This window comes from Schistocerca piceifrons, chromosome 2 (genome assembly GCF_021461385.2).
Source record: "Schistocerca piceifrons isolate TAMUIC-IGC-003096 chromosome 2, iqSchPice1.1, whole genome shotgun sequence".
Taxonomy (NCBI): domain Eukaryota; kingdom Metazoa; phylum Arthropoda; class Insecta; order Orthoptera; family Acrididae; genus Schistocerca; species Schistocerca piceifrons.
Window position 1 is genome coordinate 666847095 of NC_060139.1, and position 17730 is coordinate 666864824.

Sequence of the window (17730 nt, forward strand, 5' to 3'; positions counted from 1 at the left end):
AATCAATAGCACACCGAAAATGAATTTCTGCAAGTCCATCCTTGTACAACGTGGTAGAGAGACGGATGCTCAATATAAAATGTAAAATTAAAAACACCTTCAGCCGTCTATATTTTTAATGTAATTTATTTATGCGACCAGTTTCGGCGTTTCGCTACGCCGTCTTCAGACTCCATGACAAAATTGTAAGAGGAATCCAACCAGCCGAAATAGGTACCAGCGTTAAGTAACAGGTATTCTTAGACCTCTAGTTGTAATAATGCGATTGAAATGACGACTAGCAGTCTTCGGTTGATGAAAAGGAATCGCTTTGTTGAAACTAGAAATCTAGGATACCACAGACTTAATTGTAGCCCCTATTTGACTGCATATGAGGTTGGATTCCTCTTACACGTTGGCCATGGGGTCTGAAGATCGATTAGTGAAACGCTGAAACTGCTCGCATAAGTAAATTACATGAACGTGTTTTAATTTTACATTTTTATTTGAAAATGAGGTTAGTTGTTAACACCTAATCCATAGACTCAATTCAAACGAGGGGAGAAAATAAGTTTATGTATTGATCAAAAATTGCCTGTGCGAAAAAAAAATACCAATTTCTAGAACTATTTTTTCGGTATTCTACTTGACGTATTACGGATTCAACTGTATTTGTCTTTTGGATTCTCCCCTATGTGCACAAGACAGACGAGGCGTTCTGGCTACTTTACCACTTCGTGCGTCCAATTTCGCCGCCCCCTTCAGTTGGCCGCCCTTCAGACAGTTTGTGCTTCCCGTTTGGAAAACACAGGATATGTGCCTCAGAGCACACGTTAATACGTCCGTCGCCAGAACGTTTCCTCTCAATACTTCATTCGAACGTTATGACTGCGGAAGACCTTCGCCGGAAAGAGAAATCGCTTATTGAGTTTTGTGTAGGACGGATGTCGTAACAGCAGTGGGGAATGAGTTGCAAGCGGTATTCCGAACTACTGAAGCGTTGACGATGGTCTTCCTGATCAAGCATTCAGAGTCCGTTCACGACTCCAGCATGTGGCTCTTCTGTCACTTATCCGACATATCTTGCCATTTGGTAACCCAACTGAAACCTAGTGCCAGAATGTCCCTTGAAGGTGTAAGTACTGAATGTGCAGCTGCTCACGGAGTGTTAAATTTACGAAGAGTTCTGGAAAGTCAGATGGGTTAATTGAAGGCGTGAGGTGTGGGACTGCGAGTTGAAACTTACAGGAAAAGTAGAGGAAATCTGAACAGCAGTTTTAGTGCTCAGTTCTGGGAGTAGAAGACTCTGGGAAACGCGTCATTTTACAGACACACGGCTGAATACGCTTTACGACCTAAACATAGATATGTAATGAGGTGGGGGCTTAACAGCTGTCAAACTGAGCGTAAAAATGAACAGCTGATGGTCGTCTTCAATGAAGTTTAACAATCGTGTGAAACAGTTACTCTCTTCGCGCAGGAGACGGCTGCTGCCACTCGCAAGACCTGCAGTGTCAAGTGCTGTGACGTACGCACCGCGGTCTGTCCTCCTTGTGGGCCTCGTCTACATCTTATGGACTGCTCACTTTCCAGTAGTTTCCTTCCGCAAGTACGCCTGCATGCAGGCGTGCACTCCCCCCCGCCCCCCCCCCCCCCCCCCCCCGCCCTCTCCCACGCAGGTTTACAGTCGCTGTTACAGGTTGGCCTATAGAGCGACTTGAGGGGCATCAAAAATTTGATTCTCAATAGTCCATAAAATTATTAACCGAATTAAAAAATTTCAAATGCTGTCATAAACGACTTACTAAGCGGTGCAATGCTACGGTGTGTTTAAGGCTTAACACATTAATAAAAATTTCAAAGCTACTAACTGAGAATATCACGAGCCAGTGTAACTCACGGCGCGCAATTAACCACGCTGTATTCATCCCGTGTTTGACAATGGGAGCACTTAGCGGCTTTCAACAAAGATCGCACATAATTTCAAACGTTTCATAAACCTTTTTTAAACCTTTTCTCGCGCATATGCTTAACGTCAAATACTTATCACGTTAATTCATTTTTAAAATAGTCAGACGTTTGAAGCTTCTTTATACATGATTTGGATTCTTTAAGGAACCGCACGTGAGGGTATACTGGTAAAAAGAAAAATATCCTACACCAGTATCTACTGCGATTGACGGAAACACGACAATATACGATATTTGTAAATGCCAATAGGGAATGACAATAATGGAAGACACAAAGAAAAAAGACCGTTTAAAAAAAGTGGTGTAAGACAGGAAAGCAGTCTTTCTCCTCTACTGCTGACGCTGTACATAGTAGCATTGACGGGAATAAAAAAAAGTTTCAGTGGCACAAATTACGATTCAGGGTGAAAGGTTATCAGTGATAAGAATCGCCAATGACATTGCAATCCTGTAGATAACTCAAACATATTTCCAGTGTGTTCCTCAATAACCTACTAACCATGGATGAAGGAACACGTAGATTCCGCGATCCTAGATTTTCGGAAAGTGTTTGAAGAATGCCACACTGCTGGCTGTCAACAAAGGTCTAGGCTTACAGTATAGGTTCTCCGATATATGCGTGGCTCGAAGACTTCTTAGGTAATAGATCCCAGTACGTTGTCCTCGACGGCGAGTGTTCACCTGAGACAATGATATCATTAAGCGTGCCCCAGGGAATTGTGAAAGGACCGGTCTTATTCTCTGTATACTTTAACATTCAAACAAAGAGAGTGAACAATCTGCGACTGTCTGCTGGTGACACTGCGTTCTGCCGCGATATATCGTCACTGAGCGACTATAGGAAGATAAAAGATGACTTCGGTAAAATTTCAATTTTTTGATGAATGTTAGCTTATTGAAAACGTGTAAAAATGTAAGTTCATACAATTAGCAGGAAAAATAATCCTGTGGAGTCGTTGAGGTAGATAACTGTATTAGTGGTATGCTGCTTGATGTAGTTAAGTTGGTTAAATATCTAGTCGTCACGTTGCATAGCGACATGAAATGGAACGAGGATGTACGTTCGGTTTTAGGAAAGGCGAATGGTCGGTTTCATTCTAAGAGAGTGTAGCTCATCTATAAAGGAGACCCCGTACCGAGCATTGGTGCTGTCCGTCGAAGCAATTCAGAAGTGTGCTGCTAGGTTTGTTACAGCTGGCTTCGACCAGCCCGCAAATACTACGGAAGTGCACCGTGAACTCAAATTGGAAGATGACGTTTTTTCGCAAAACACTGTTGCAAAAAATTCGGAGAACCAACAATTGCTATAGACTGCAAAATGATCGTACTGCCGCTGACATGCATTGCGCAAGTACGGCCTAACAAGAAAAATCAGAACAGGAAAGGAAATGGCTGGCAGTGGTACAAAGGTACCTTCCGCCGTGCACTGTTGCATTGTATGGTGGATTTTGGAGTGTAGGCGACTGAAAGTAAGAAAGAATTACAGGACCTACTGAGTGGGATCAGCACATAATATGGACTGAGAGTAAACCAATGGTAGATGAAAGTAGTACAGGAGATGGTAACCATGGCAGAAACCTTTGTCTATTGCCTGTGCGCCAGAATTTTAAACACAAGATGTGTTGCCGTCATTCATTGTGTTCGGATCATTTGCCTCGTTTTGAAAGTGAAAGCTATAGTTTGGCTTTCCTCGAGACTGATTATTACTATCCGAAATTTTGCTGATGCGTCGTTCATTTCACATGACTTAGTTGTTTAATGGGAATACAATTTACGATAAACTCCTCTTCAGAATAAAGCGATCCCGTTTGCATATACCTCCTTCCCTGCACCTCCCCCTCCTCCCCCACCTTCCCTACTGGACCTGAAGGTATTGTTTGTATAGTTGAATCAACCAGGTGATAAGTAATGTAACTAAATGTAGTCCAGGAGTTTCGTTATTTGTACAGCAAAATAACGGAGGCTGTCTGAAGTGGGGAGCACTTGCAACCCATGTCCTCAGTTACTTGCTGGATGTATTCCAATCTGTCTTTCCAGTTTTTACCCTCTACATCTCCGTCTAGTGCCATAGAAGCCATTCCATGATGCCTTAACACATGCCGTATATCCTGTCACTTCTTCTTTTTCAGTCTTTTCCGCCGGCCAGTGTGGCCACGCGCTTAAAGGCGCTTCAGTCTGGAACCGCGCGACCGCTACGGTCGCAGGTTAGAATCCTGCCTCGGGTATGGATGTGTGTGATGTCCTTAGGTTAGTTAGGTTTAAGTAGTTCTAAGTTCTAGGGGACTCATGACCTCAGATGTTAAGTCCCATAGTGCTCAGAGCCATTTGAACCATCAGTCTTTTCCATACACCCCTTTACTCGCCGAGTCTCTCCAGAGAACCACCTCATTCCTTACCTTATCAGTCCACAAAATTTTAAACATCTGTCTGTAGCACCCCATCTCAAATGCTTCGATTCTCTTCTGTTCCGGTTTTCCCACAGTCCACGTTTCACTGCCATACAATACTTTGCTCCAAATGTACATTCTTAGAAATTTCTTCCTCAAATTTAGGCCTATGTTTGATACTAACAGACTTCTCTTGGTCAGAAATTCGCTTCTTCCAAGTGCTAGTCTGCTTTTTATGCCGTCCTTGATCCGTCCGTGAATGGTTATTTTGCTGCTTAGGTAGTGTAATTCCTTAACTTAATCTACTTCGTGCCGCGTGGGATTAGCCAAGCGGTCCAAGGCGCTGCAGTCATGGACTGTACGGCTGATCCCGGCGGAGGTTTGAGTCCTCCCTTGGGCATGGGTGTGTGTGTTTGTCCTTAGGATAATTTAGGTTATGTAGTGTGTAAGCGTAGGGACTGATGACCTTAGCAGTTAAGTCCCATAAGATTTCACACACATTTGAACACATTTTTGAATTTACTTCGTGATCACCAATCCTGATAAGTTTCTCTCTGTTCTCATTTCTGCTACTTCCCATTACTATGCACTTCCTTCGATTTAATTTCAATCCATATTCTGTGCTCGTTAGAGTGGTCGGTCATTCAGCAAATCCTGTGATTCTTCTTCACTGTCGCTGAGGCTCGCAGTGTCATCAATGAATCTTATTATTGATATTCTTTCACCTTGAATTTTAATCGGAGTCTTAAACCTTTCTTTTATTTCCGTCATTGCTTCTTCGACGTATAGACTTAACACCAGAGGCGAAAGACTACATCTCTGTCTTACCGACTTTTTAATCCGAGCACCTCATTCTTCTTCTTCTTCCACACATCACTATTTCCTCTTTGTTCTTGTACATATTGTATACTAACCATCTTTCCCTAGAGCTTATCCCTATTTTTCTCAAGATTTCGAACATCTTGCACGATTTTATATTATCGAAAGCTTTCTGCAGATCAACAGATCCTATGAGCGTGTTTTGATTTTTCTTCAGTATTGCTTCAGTTATCAACCACAACGTCAGAACAGCCTCTCTGCTACCTTTACCTTTCCTACAGCCAAATTGATCATCTAACAGATTCTCAGGAACTGATCCAGTTGGGGAAAAAAGAAATTTACTACACAATTTCATTGAAATAAGGGATGATTTGATAGGACACACGGTGAGGGATCAGAGCATCGTCAGTTTGGTAATCGAGGAAAGTTTGGCAGGCAACAAAAAGTTACGCGAAGACCAAGGCTTGGCTAATGAAAGCCTGTTCAAAAATGTGTAATTTGCAGTAGGTATCGCGAGAGGAAGAGGCTCGCACTGGATAGAGTAACGTGGAGAGCTGCATGAACCCCAGTCTCTGAACTGAGTACAGACAACAACGTAAGTAACGAAACAAATACATCTGTTTTTCTAGAAGTAGTCGACAATAACATGGATTACAGAAAAAAGTAAAAAACTAGAAAGAAACAACATCAAAGAATCGGAAATGACAGAAACCTTCGGAAGAATAAAATACTTAATTTAGAAGGCTTTCAATGTAGAGGAAATGAAAAATCGGGAACAACATTAAGACAAGAAAGGGTAAGACAACATGGAGAGAAGACGAAGTACTGCAAAAAATGGGAAATAACAACAAGAGGAGGAACTGAAGTAAACCGAGCGAGGTGGCGCAGTGGTTAGCACACTGGACTCGCATTCGGGAGGACGACGGTTCAATCCCTTGTCCGGTCATCCTGATTTAGGTTTTCCGTGATTTCCCTAAATCGCTCCAGGCCAATGCCGAGATGGTTCCTTTGAAAGGCACGGCCGACTTCCTTCCCCATCCTTCCCTAATCCGATGAGACCGATGACCTCGCTATTTGGTCTCTTCCCCCCAAACAATCCAGTCCAAGGAACTGAAGTAATTACGTGATACTAGCTTGTTAATACGAAGATATTATTGTAGTAAGAGACCTAAAACAGACCCCTGTGGGACACTCCACTTGATGACTTAAATTGTACTTTCTACTTCGGACACTGTAGTGAAATAGTCTGTTTCTTAGAATTATTTTACCACCATTCTTTTTAATGTGAGATAGTCGTATTGTGTGCCAATAACTTACAAGTTTAACAGCTTTCGAAGCGACCCAATGTGCGTTAGGCAATAGAATGATTCTTGAGCGTCACACAGGATTGCTGCAGCGAGAAGAGTTCTGTACGGAAGAGTGCTCTAGAGTGGCCTCTTGAAGAGCGTAGCGTTCCAAAGGATTGGAAAAGGGCGCAGGTCATCCCCGTTTTCAAGAAGGGACGTCGAACAGATGTGCAGAACTATAGACCTATATCTCTAACGTCTATCAGTTGTAGAATTTTGGAACACGTACTATGTTCGAGTATAATGACTTTTCTGGAGACTAGAAATCTACTCTGTAGGAATCAGCATGCGTTTCGAAAAAGACGATCGTGTGAAACCCAGCTCGCGCTATTAGTCCACGAGACTCAGAGGGCCATAGGCACGGGTTCCCAGGAAGATGCCGTGTTTCTTGACTTCCGCAAAGCGTTCAATACAGTTCCCCACAGTCGTTTAATGAACAAAGTAAGAGCATATGGATTATGAGACCAATTGTGTGATTGGACTGAAGAGTTCCTAGATAACAGAACGCAGCATGTCATTCTCAATGGATAGAAGTCTTCCGAAGTAAGAGTGATTTCAAGTGTGCCGCAGGGGAGTGTCGTAGGACCGTTGCTATTCACAATATGTGTAAATGACCTTGTGGATGACATCGGAAGTTCACTGAGACTTTTTGCGGATGATGCTGTGGTATATCGAGAGGTTGTAACAATGGAAAATTGTACCGAAATGCAGGAGGATCTGCAGCGAATTGGCGCATGGTGCAAGGAATGGCAATTGAATCTCAATGTAGACAAGTGTAATGTGCTGCGAATACATAGAAAGAAAGATCCCTTATCATTTAGCTACAATATAGCAGGTCAGCAACTGGAAGCAGTTAATTCCATAAATTATCTGGGAGTAGGCATTAGGAGTGATTTAAAATGGAATGATCATATAAAGTTGATCGTCGGTAAAGCAGATGCCAGGCTGAGATTCATTGGAAGAATCTTAAGGAAATGCAATCCGAAAACAAAGGAAGTAGGTTACAGTACACTTGTTCGCCCACTGCTTGAATACTGCTCAGCAGTGTGGGATCCGTATCAGATAGGGTTGATAGAAGAGATAGAGAAGATCCAACGGAGATCAGCGTTTTAAGTTTCGAGAACATACCTTCACCGAGGAGTCAAGCGGTATATTGCTGCCTCCTACGTATATCCCGCGAAGAGACCATGAGGATAAAATCAGAGAGATTAGAGCCCACACAGAGCCATACCGACAATCCTTCTTCCCACGAACAATACGAGACTGGAATAGAAGGGAGAACCGATAGAGGTACTCAAGGTACACTCCGCCACACACCGTCTGGTGGCTTGCGGAGTATGGATGTATATGTAGTGAACGGACTGTCCCGTCGCGTAGCGCAGTGCCTTCGCTGTGGCGTGCCCAGGAGGTGGACTGTGTGTGTATGTGACGGCCTGCGGAGGTTGTGGGAGACGGGGACGGCCGTGGCAGCTGGCAACGCCGCTGCGCCGCGCGGTGTCTCGTTAGCTGCAGGGGGCAGCCCTGCCCAGCCCAGGCGAGACACCGCGCGGCGCAGGTGGGGCGCGTCTGCTGCCGGCTCCGCCTCGGCGCGTGCCATCCCTGCCTCTGCGTCGCCACGCCACGCCGTCCACACTCCACATCACACTACGTGCAGTACTCTCAACTTCCTACCTCCCAGTCGGCGCTTCACCAAATAAGCACTCAAATTTCTCAGGGACGCTACTGCGCCAGTTCCTGGCGGACTGCTTATCACATTGCACACATGAGCAAGCTGCGGTAATAGTAGCCTCTTTGGAAATTTGTGGTAAGGACTGTGGGACCAACCTGCTGAGGTCATGGTCCCTAGGCCTACTTAATCTAACTCAAACTAACTAATGCTGTGGACAACACACACACACACACACACACACACACACACACACACACACACACACACACACACACGCACGCACGCCCGAGGGAGCACGCCAAACCCTGGCGAGGGCAGTCGCGCGAACCGTGACAAGCTACCCTGACCGCACGGCTACACCGCGCAGTAGCCCCTTTCTGTGTTTACCCACTGTCACTCTCTCAAGCAGTGGTCTCTGGTCACTAGGAAAATGGATCCGTGAAATCTGCGCCCAATGAAGTTTGGACCCAAACCAAAGTCCGTGGAACGAGAGAGGTGGCGCAGCGGTTAGCACAATGGACTCGCATTCGCGAAGATGACGGTTGAAACCCGCATCCGACCGGCCTGATTTAGGTTTTCCGTGATTTCCATAAATCGCTCCAGGCAATTGCAGGGATGGTTCCTTTGAAAGGTTCCCTTCGCCATCCTTGACACCATCCGACCCTGTCCTCCGTCTCTAATGATCTCGATGTCGACGGGAGGTTAAACTCAATATCCCTTCCTTCCAAGGCAGTGAAATTTGCGTCCGGTGTTAGTGGAAACTACTTCCTCACAAAAGGCGTCCGCAGCTCGTGGTCGTGCGGTAGCGTTCTCGCTTCCCGCGCCCGGATTCCTGGGTTCGATTCCCGGCGGGGTCAGGGATTTTCTCTGCCTCGTGATCACTGGGTGTTGTGTGATGTCCTTAGGATAGTTAGGTTTAAGTAGTTTTAAGTTCTAGGGGACTGATGACCATAGATGTTAAGTCCCATAGTGCTGAGCCATTTGAACCATTTTGAACCCACAAAAGGCGTCATCACATGGTACGTGTTGCTGATCCTGAATCATGCTAGAAGTGGTTAACACTTCACAAGGTCGATGGTGCACCCTCATACACGAGCTGGTGCACCACAAGGAGGGTGTTCTTCGCCATGATTAGCGACAGCAGTCGCCTCCAGCGGCAGTTGCGGCTGCATCTGGCTAGCAAATCAAACAGCTTCTTCAGGAAAATGGGTGCGCTTAAAACAACTATTATAACTCAAATGTCCTCCCTTGTCCAGAACCTGACCACCTTGTATAGTTTGAAATAAATACTGCTAAAAAGTAGTACAGCAGGTGAAGAGTAACTTAAAAGATAACAAAGTATCCATGATGCGTTTCGGAATTATTTCCATCATCATAAATCCAAATTCAAAGGTAGCGCGATGACAGTAGCGCTACCAGTTGTGTACTTACCAGGAGATGAATAGTCTGTCACCTCAATTTACGTACAACTGGTAACGCTCTTGTCCTTGTGCTACCTTTGCACTTGGGTTTCTGATGATTGAAATAATTCCGAAACGCGTCATGCATGTGATCAATAAAATCATTCACCTGCTGTATGATTCTTGATGTGATCTAGCCAGCTTAATTACAGATACGCGCATATTTACTAGAATATTACCTATCCCTTCTGCCTTTTTTGATCTCACGTCTTCTAAAGCGCTTTTAAATTCTAATTCTGGTACCCCCATCTCTTGACTTATGTTTCTTCTTCTATCACATTAAACAAATCCTCCCCCCCCCCAAATATGCCTTAATATACTCTTTCTACCTATCCGCTTTCTCCCCTACATTTAACTGCGGAATTCCCATTGCACTCTTAATGTTAACACTCTTGCTTTGAATTAGCATTGACTTTTCTGTACACTGAGTCAGTCCTTCCGACAATCATTTCTATTCCGATGTCTTCACGTTTTTCCGCCTTAGCTTCCCTGCACTTCCTATTCCTCAATTTCCCTGAACATTTTTGTACCTGTTTCTTTCATCGATTAACTGATGTATTGCTCCTGCTACCCACGTTTGTTTCTTCGCAGTAACCTTCCTTGCACCTTTCCCACTCCCCTGATTCCCTTTCTTTAAGGTGCCTGCTCTCCTTCAGCAGAGCTGGCAACTGAGCTATTCATTATCGCAGCATCTGTAGCCCAAGAGAACTTAAAGCATGTGTCTTCATTCTTTAGTACTTCCGTATCCCAATTGTTTGGGCATTGATTCTTCGTGACTAATCTCTTAAATTTCAGCCTACTCTTAGTCATTACTAAATTGTGATTTGCGTCTATATCTGCTCCTGGGTACGTCCTACAAGCTCATGTCTGATTTCGGAATCTGTGCCTGCCCAAGATGTAATGTAGCCGTAATCATCCCGTATCTCCCGGCCTTTTCTAGGTATACCTTCTCCTCTATTGAACATTGTATATCTATTACTAGATGAAACTTACTACAGAACTTAATTATTCTCCTCTCTCATTCCTAGTACCAAGCCTATATTTTCCCTTAATCCTTTCTGCTGGCCGAAGTGGCCGTGCGGTTCTAGGCGCTGCAGTCTGGAACCGCGAGACCGCTACGGTCGCAGCTTCGAATCCTGCCTCGGGCATGGATGTGTGTAATGTCCTTAGGTTAGTTCGGTTTAACTAGTTCTAAGTTCTAGGGTACTAATGACCTCAGAAGTTGAGTCCCATAGTGCTCAGAGCCATTTGAACCATTTTTTAATCCTTTCTTCTGCTCCTTCCCCAACAACCGCATTCCAATATCCCATGATTATTAGATTTTCATTTGCTTGTACGCACTGAATTACCCGTTCAATGTCCTCATACTTTCTCTATCTCACCATCTTCTGCTTGCGTATACCTAAACTATCGTTGTCACAGTTGTTTTACAGGCGATTCTGATTAGGGCAATCGTATCACTGAACTGTTCAGTGACTCTCTTTGCACTATTTTTCTACTAATAACGAATCCTACTCCCGTTGTACCATTTCCTGCTGTTGTTGGTGTTACCCTATACTCTTCTGACCACAATTCCTACCTTCTTTGCATTTCACTTCACTGATGCCTTTGCATTTCCCTTTTCGGCTTCTCTAGCTTCCACGCCCCGACTCGTAGAACGTTATGCAGTCTTTCTCATGGTCACCACCCCCCTTCACAGTCCCCTCCAGGATATCCGAATGGAAAAATCGTCATGACACTTCTTCAATTACAAGCCACATGTCCTGTGGATGTGTATTGCCTATCTTTAATGCAGCGGTTTCCATTATTTTCTGCAGCGTTATGCCTTTGATCATTGCTGATTCTTCCTCCTTTAGGGGTGTTTTCCCAGCTCTAGGGCAAGAGTGCCCTGAACGTCTGTCTGCTCCTCCCCTCTCTTTGACAAGGACGTTGGCAAGATAAGGCTGACTTCTTATGCGAGAAGTCTTCGAACGCCATTGCTGGTGATTTTTATTCAAAAATTTAAGCAATGAGGGGTTCGAACGTTTTGGTTACTTACCAAAGTCGCTACCTTTAGAATACGGGTCACCTTTCTCAGCTTCACCTGGCTTAATTCGGTTACATCAGTTACATTACTTTGTTTGATGTACGTGCTTCAGAATGTCAATATATTAATTCCAGTGAACATTATCCAAATTTTTTTCAAAATGTAAAGTGCTTTTCATCAACCTTTTTTCTAACATATGTTGCAGGGTCAATATCGCCTCGATTGTTCTTACACTGCGTGAAATACCTCGTATTTATTGTCCAGCCGCAGAGGCGTTGTGACGTAATGAAATACGCTGAAATTATTCAGGAGCCGTTGAAGTCTGCGAGAATGATACTGCGCAAGCCCGTGGTAGTATTCGGATAAAGTTTCATGCTGAGTAAGTTGCAGAGTTAGCCCTTTTTTGGCTTTCATCTACTGAGAATTTCACTCACCGTTATGTCTTAGGTTACTGGTGAAAAAAAAAAAATGCGGGGAAGGTGAAGTACATAAAGAAAGATGTATTAATTTATACCTCGTGTTTGATCAGTTTTGGCAACTTACTGAAGTGTCCTGGGTCGTCTAAGAACTCGAACATTTCTGTTCTTTTGATTGAATCACTCGCTCACAAAAAGAAAAATAAATTCATTCTCAGTTCAAATTAGGTCACTGGAGCGGCCACTCTATCCCACTGATTAGTACATTGTCGTTGTGGTGGTAGTGCTGCAGAATGTCTGTGAGGGAGCCTGCTAGTCCGTGAGAAGTCTAACCACTCAGCTGGTAGGCCCTACGTTGGCTGTGGTCGTAAAGCTCAATCGGAAAAGCTGTGACCGCGAAAGGTAAATTTAAGGGTGTTGAGTCATGGTCGAGAAGACATAACTTGAAACAATACATTGTAAACCACCAGGTGTACCAACACAACTTTATTGCTCTGCAGGTTTAAAAAAAAATGTGTGTGAAATCTTATGGGACTTAACTGCTAAGGTCATCAGTCCCTAAGCTCACACACAACCTAAATTATTCTAAGGACAAACACACACATCTATGCCCGAGGGAGGACTCGAACCTCCGCGGGGACCAGCCGCACAGTCCACGACTGCAGCACCTTGGACCGCTCGGCTAATCCCGCGCGGCCTACGGTTTTCGGTTCATAAAAAGATCACCACTGGAGGACTACAACAACGCAATAAACAAAAGATAGGATAGACACAAGAAATTTGTGGGTTACACATACGTCTTGGAAATGGTACCTCGCTATAAACCTGCTTCTCGTGGGTCAGACAATATTCTAGTGATTATAGCAACTTATGTCAAAAGATCATGACCATAGACCTGAAATATGATACAAATAATCGTCAGGTTACGTCTTAAGTCACGGCCAATCATAAAGGATCAAAGAGCGTGTTGTGAGGAACGACCGTAGACCTTATAACCTGCTATTCCATATCAAAAATACTGCTACAGATGATTAACAGACCATTTCCAGTCTATTCATCATAAGTCGGTCGTACGTTCCTATCGAATTCATTCTAATTTTGAACTTGCTTCATTTCTGTCAGTAGTAAGTGTAGATAACAAAGATTCTGATAATTATTAATGTAGTTACTCTATTGAATTCAGTACACACTCGTCTCAGAAGAAAGAAGTATCTCAGAAAACCGCCACTTTCATGAAAAACTTGCGATATTTTCCGGATTTTGAAGACGAGTGATATATAACCCGTTTCCCTAGATGTTCGAAACATACGCGACAGCGTTTCACGTGTTTGGAAGAAGGAAACTCAGTGAGAGCATCATCGGCTTAGAAATGTGGAACTTAGACGGAATGTGACAGAATTCCATAGCTGTTCTTGCCACTTTCAACACATTAAACTGCGAGAATAGATTCGTTAATCGTACAACCGGGTACATCGCAACAGAGAAAAGAAAAGCAGCTCACGCAATAATTCCTTGTAAAAACTAATCCAGCGAGCAGAGAACGAGGTGTAACAAAAGAAATGATGAAAAGACTCCAGCCCTTCTTGCTAGCTGAAAAATGGTGTAATAGGCTTGTATAGTGGCAAGTGAACACAGCGGCTACCGGCTTGCGAAGGACCGTCGCAAGTTTACTGCTGATATCGAGAGTTTGTTCAGTATCAACGACGAGAACGGTTATCTTATCACTGACCGCAAGAGGACAGCGCGTTGATGGCGACAGCACTAACAAGCCGAAAATTCGTACATAACCTAGTTGCTCAATCTGTACCGCCCAAAGTGGTCTAGCGGTTCTAGGCACGCAGTCCGGAACCGCGCGACTGCTACGGTCGCAGGTTCGAATCCTGCCTAGGGCATGGATGTGTGTGATGTCCTTAGGTTAGTTAGGTTTAAGTAGTTCTAAGTTCTAGGGGACTGATGACCTCAGATGTTAAGTCCCATAGTGCTCAGAGCCATTTGAACCATTTTTGTACCGCCCAAACATTGCTTTCACAGTCACTAACATCGAAGATAAAATCTGGATAGGCAACTCGGTCTGATAGTCTTCAACGAGACGACTGAAGCGATGTACGCCTTCTGCTGTTGCTAATCTAAGAGCCGTCCTATAGTAAGTTCCCTATTTCATTTCTCTGCGTACTAAAATAAGCCAGTGACGTGAGGGCTGGCAAGTTCGATTGGTATGTATTGACAACGCTCACACCGGCTTACTATACACTCCGCAGTATATTGCCAGTACGATACCAGCTAGCATGGAGTTCTACTAAAAGGTCTGTCTGCTTGCGAGTGCGCTCCATCTTTCATCTTTTCACAGCAAAACAACTATCCGCTGTCGATGTCCACTGGAGCTAACATCTGTCTATGGAGAAGCGTGTATGAGCATACAATTGGTTCGACAGTATGCACAGTTTGTGGAAGGGCGCGAATGTTTGCATGACGAACAGCGCACAGAGAGGCCCCGACACAGCGACATTTGATGATGCCATTATTACAATTTGCAATATTATGGAAGGAGATCGTCGCGTTATCGTTGACGTCATCCTACTGCGGCTACCTCCTGGAGCTGCAACTGGACGCTCATCCATGGAAAAGATCCTGAGACACAATCTTAACTAACGCAAAGTCTGTGCAATATGGCTGTCACGTTTGCTGCTTCGTGTTCATGATCAGCAAAGGATGGATTCGGTCAGAATGTTTCTGGGAATAAATAGGAGAGGGAGATCTGATCTTCGAGCGTCGTGTCACTTGGGATGAAACACCGGAAACAAAATGTCAAGGCATGGTGTGGAAGAAACCTGGCAATAATAATAAATTTCGCGTCTGTACCTCGTCATCTTCGTGGTGTAGCAATTTTAATGGCCAGTAGTGTATAAGGCGTATTACGGCAACATGAGCCCATGAAGGGATAGGAAGGAGAAGAATGGCAAAAACGCCATCCAGTGGGGCTGATTACTTTTTCTATCGTTTCTGTGTAATACGTAATTCATACGTGCTGGCCTTCAGCGAAGGTCGTCAGCGAAGCTACGATCGATTTAGGCCATCCCTATTCAACCGATCTAATATTAAGCAACAATTAATTGTTAATAAACTCGATGTCGACAGAGCATGAAGCTTGGAACGTTTTTCGCAAGTCATTGCTGAACCAACTGAAACATTACTATTTTTAATAGTTCATCATCATCTACGTCTGTGGTACCATGGTTGCCAGATTACGTTGTCATTCTGTATGCTGCAGTTGTAACTATTTTTCCTCATTACTGTACTTGCACCAAAATGTGTTATTAAAATTTTTTATAGCATTTTCGGTTTCCAAGGTGCAGGATGCAGCTAAAGCAAAATTTAACTGTAAGTATAGAGCGAAAATCTCTAGGCCGTAATCAGTGAGGCAGGAAAATCGCCGGACGTTCATACTTTAAAACTTCTGATTGTTTTAAATAACTTGATCAGTTTCCATGGACACCATAGTATCGAGTAGCTTTCATGAAACAAAGAAATGTATTTCCGAAAATGAGGAATGCGAGGATTAAATATATTTACTATCTCTGACGTTGCAGTACCTCTCTGCATACATCGTGGGGTGGCGAGGCAGTTAGCGAACGATAAACACCATCCTGACAGTTCCAAAAGATGATTGTCATCACTTTCCCTGCAAAATGAGTGACATGTCCTGTTTTTGGCAATAAATCGATCGTAGCTTCACTGAAGACCTTCGCTGAAGGCCAGCACGTATGAATTACGTATTACACAGAAACGATAGAAAAAGTAATCAGCCCCACTGGATGGCGTTTTTGCCATTCTTCTCCTTCCTATCCCTTCATGGGCTCACGTTGCCGTAATACGCCTTATACACTACTGGCCATTAAAATTGCTACACCACGAAGATGACGAGGTACAGACGCGAAATTTAATCGACAGGAAGAAGATGCTGTGATATGCAAATGATTAGCTTTTCAGAGCATTCACACAAGGGTGGCGCCGTTGGCGACACCTACAACGTGCTGACACGAGGAAAGTTTCCAACCGATTTCTCGATACACAAACAACAATTGAACGGCGTTGCCTGGTGGAACGTTGTTGTGATGCCTCGTGTAAGGAGGAGAAATGCGTACCATCAGGTTTCCGACTTTGATAAAGGTCGGATTGTAGCCTATCGCGATTGCGGTTTATCGTATCGCGACATTGCTGCTCGCGTTGGTCGAGATCCAATGACTGTTAGCAGAATATGGAATCGGTGGGTTCAGGAGGGATCCCAATGGCCTCGTATCACTAGCAGTCGAGATGACAGGCATCTTATCCGCATGGCTGTAACGGATCGTGCAGCCACGTCTCGATCATCGAGCCAACAGATGGGGACGTTTGCAAGACAACAACCATCTGCACGAACAGTTCGACGACGTTTGCAGCAGCATGGACTATCAGCTCGAAGACCATGGCTGCGGTTACCCGTCTGCATCATAGACAGGACCGCCTGCGATGGCGTACTCAACGACGAACCTGGATGCACGAATGGCTAAACGTCATTTTTTCAGATGAATCCAGGTTCTGTTTACAGCATCATGATGGCCACATCCGTGTTTGGTGGCATCGCAGTGAGCGCATATTGGAAGCGTGTATTAGTGATCGCCATACTGGCGTATCACCTGGCGTGATGCTATGGGGTGCCATAGGCTACACGTCTCGGACACCTCTTGTTCGCATTGACGGCACTTTGAACAGTGGACGTTTCATTTGAGATGTGTTACGAGCCTTGGCTCTACCCTTCATTCGATCCCTGCGAAACCCTACATTTCAGCATGATAATGCACGACCGCATGTTGCAGGTCCTGTACGGGCCTTTCTGGATACAGAAAATGTTCAGCTGCTGCCCTGGCCAGCACATTCTCCAGATCTCTCACCAATTGAAAACGTCTGGTCAATGTGGTCGAGCAACTAGCTTGTCACAATACGCCAATCACTACTCTTGATAAACTGTGGTATCGTGTTGAAGCTGCATGGGCAGCTGTACCTCGACGCGCCATCCAAGCTCTGTTTGACTCAATGGCCAGGCGTATCAAGGCCGTTATTACGGCCAGAGGTGGTTGTTCTGGGTACTGATTTCTCAGGATCTATGCACCCAAATTGCGTGAAAATGTAATCACATGTCTGTTCTAGTATAATATATTTGTCAATTGAATACACGTTTATCATCTGCTTTTCTTCTTCGTGTAGTAATTTTAATGGCCAGTAGTGTATGTGACCGTGAACCGGCGAACCGCTAGCATCATAATATTTCTTTTGTTTATATTTTTAATTATACAATTGAATTTAATAATTCAGTTTGTGTGCAAGCTCTTTTCGGGAATATTTACTGATCCAGGTAGTATTTGCATTTGGACGATGATGTAAGATAATAGCCACAAATTATTATTACAGATATAAAAAAAGTTTTGCATCACCCCGTTTCCCAGAACTCCTGAAGATAGACGTTAACTGTGGATTTGTATCACAGACACAGTCCCTTTTACTGTTCAGAGATGTCACTACACCCGCCCAAAGATGTAAAAAACCATGCACGAGCAGCGTCTATTAGACGGAGAGGATCCGACAGCCGATCAGTTCCAGTCGTTCCACCAGGAACGAGGTACT

At 44.2% G+C, this 17730-nt stretch overlaps 1 protein-coding gene across 1 annotated transcript in view; it reads left to right on the forward strand.

The window, feature by feature from the left end:
* Positions 1-17730, forward strand: part of LOC124775732 — a 596716-nt gene that overhangs the window by 45447 nt on the left and 533539 nt on the right. The window lies entirely within an intron of this gene.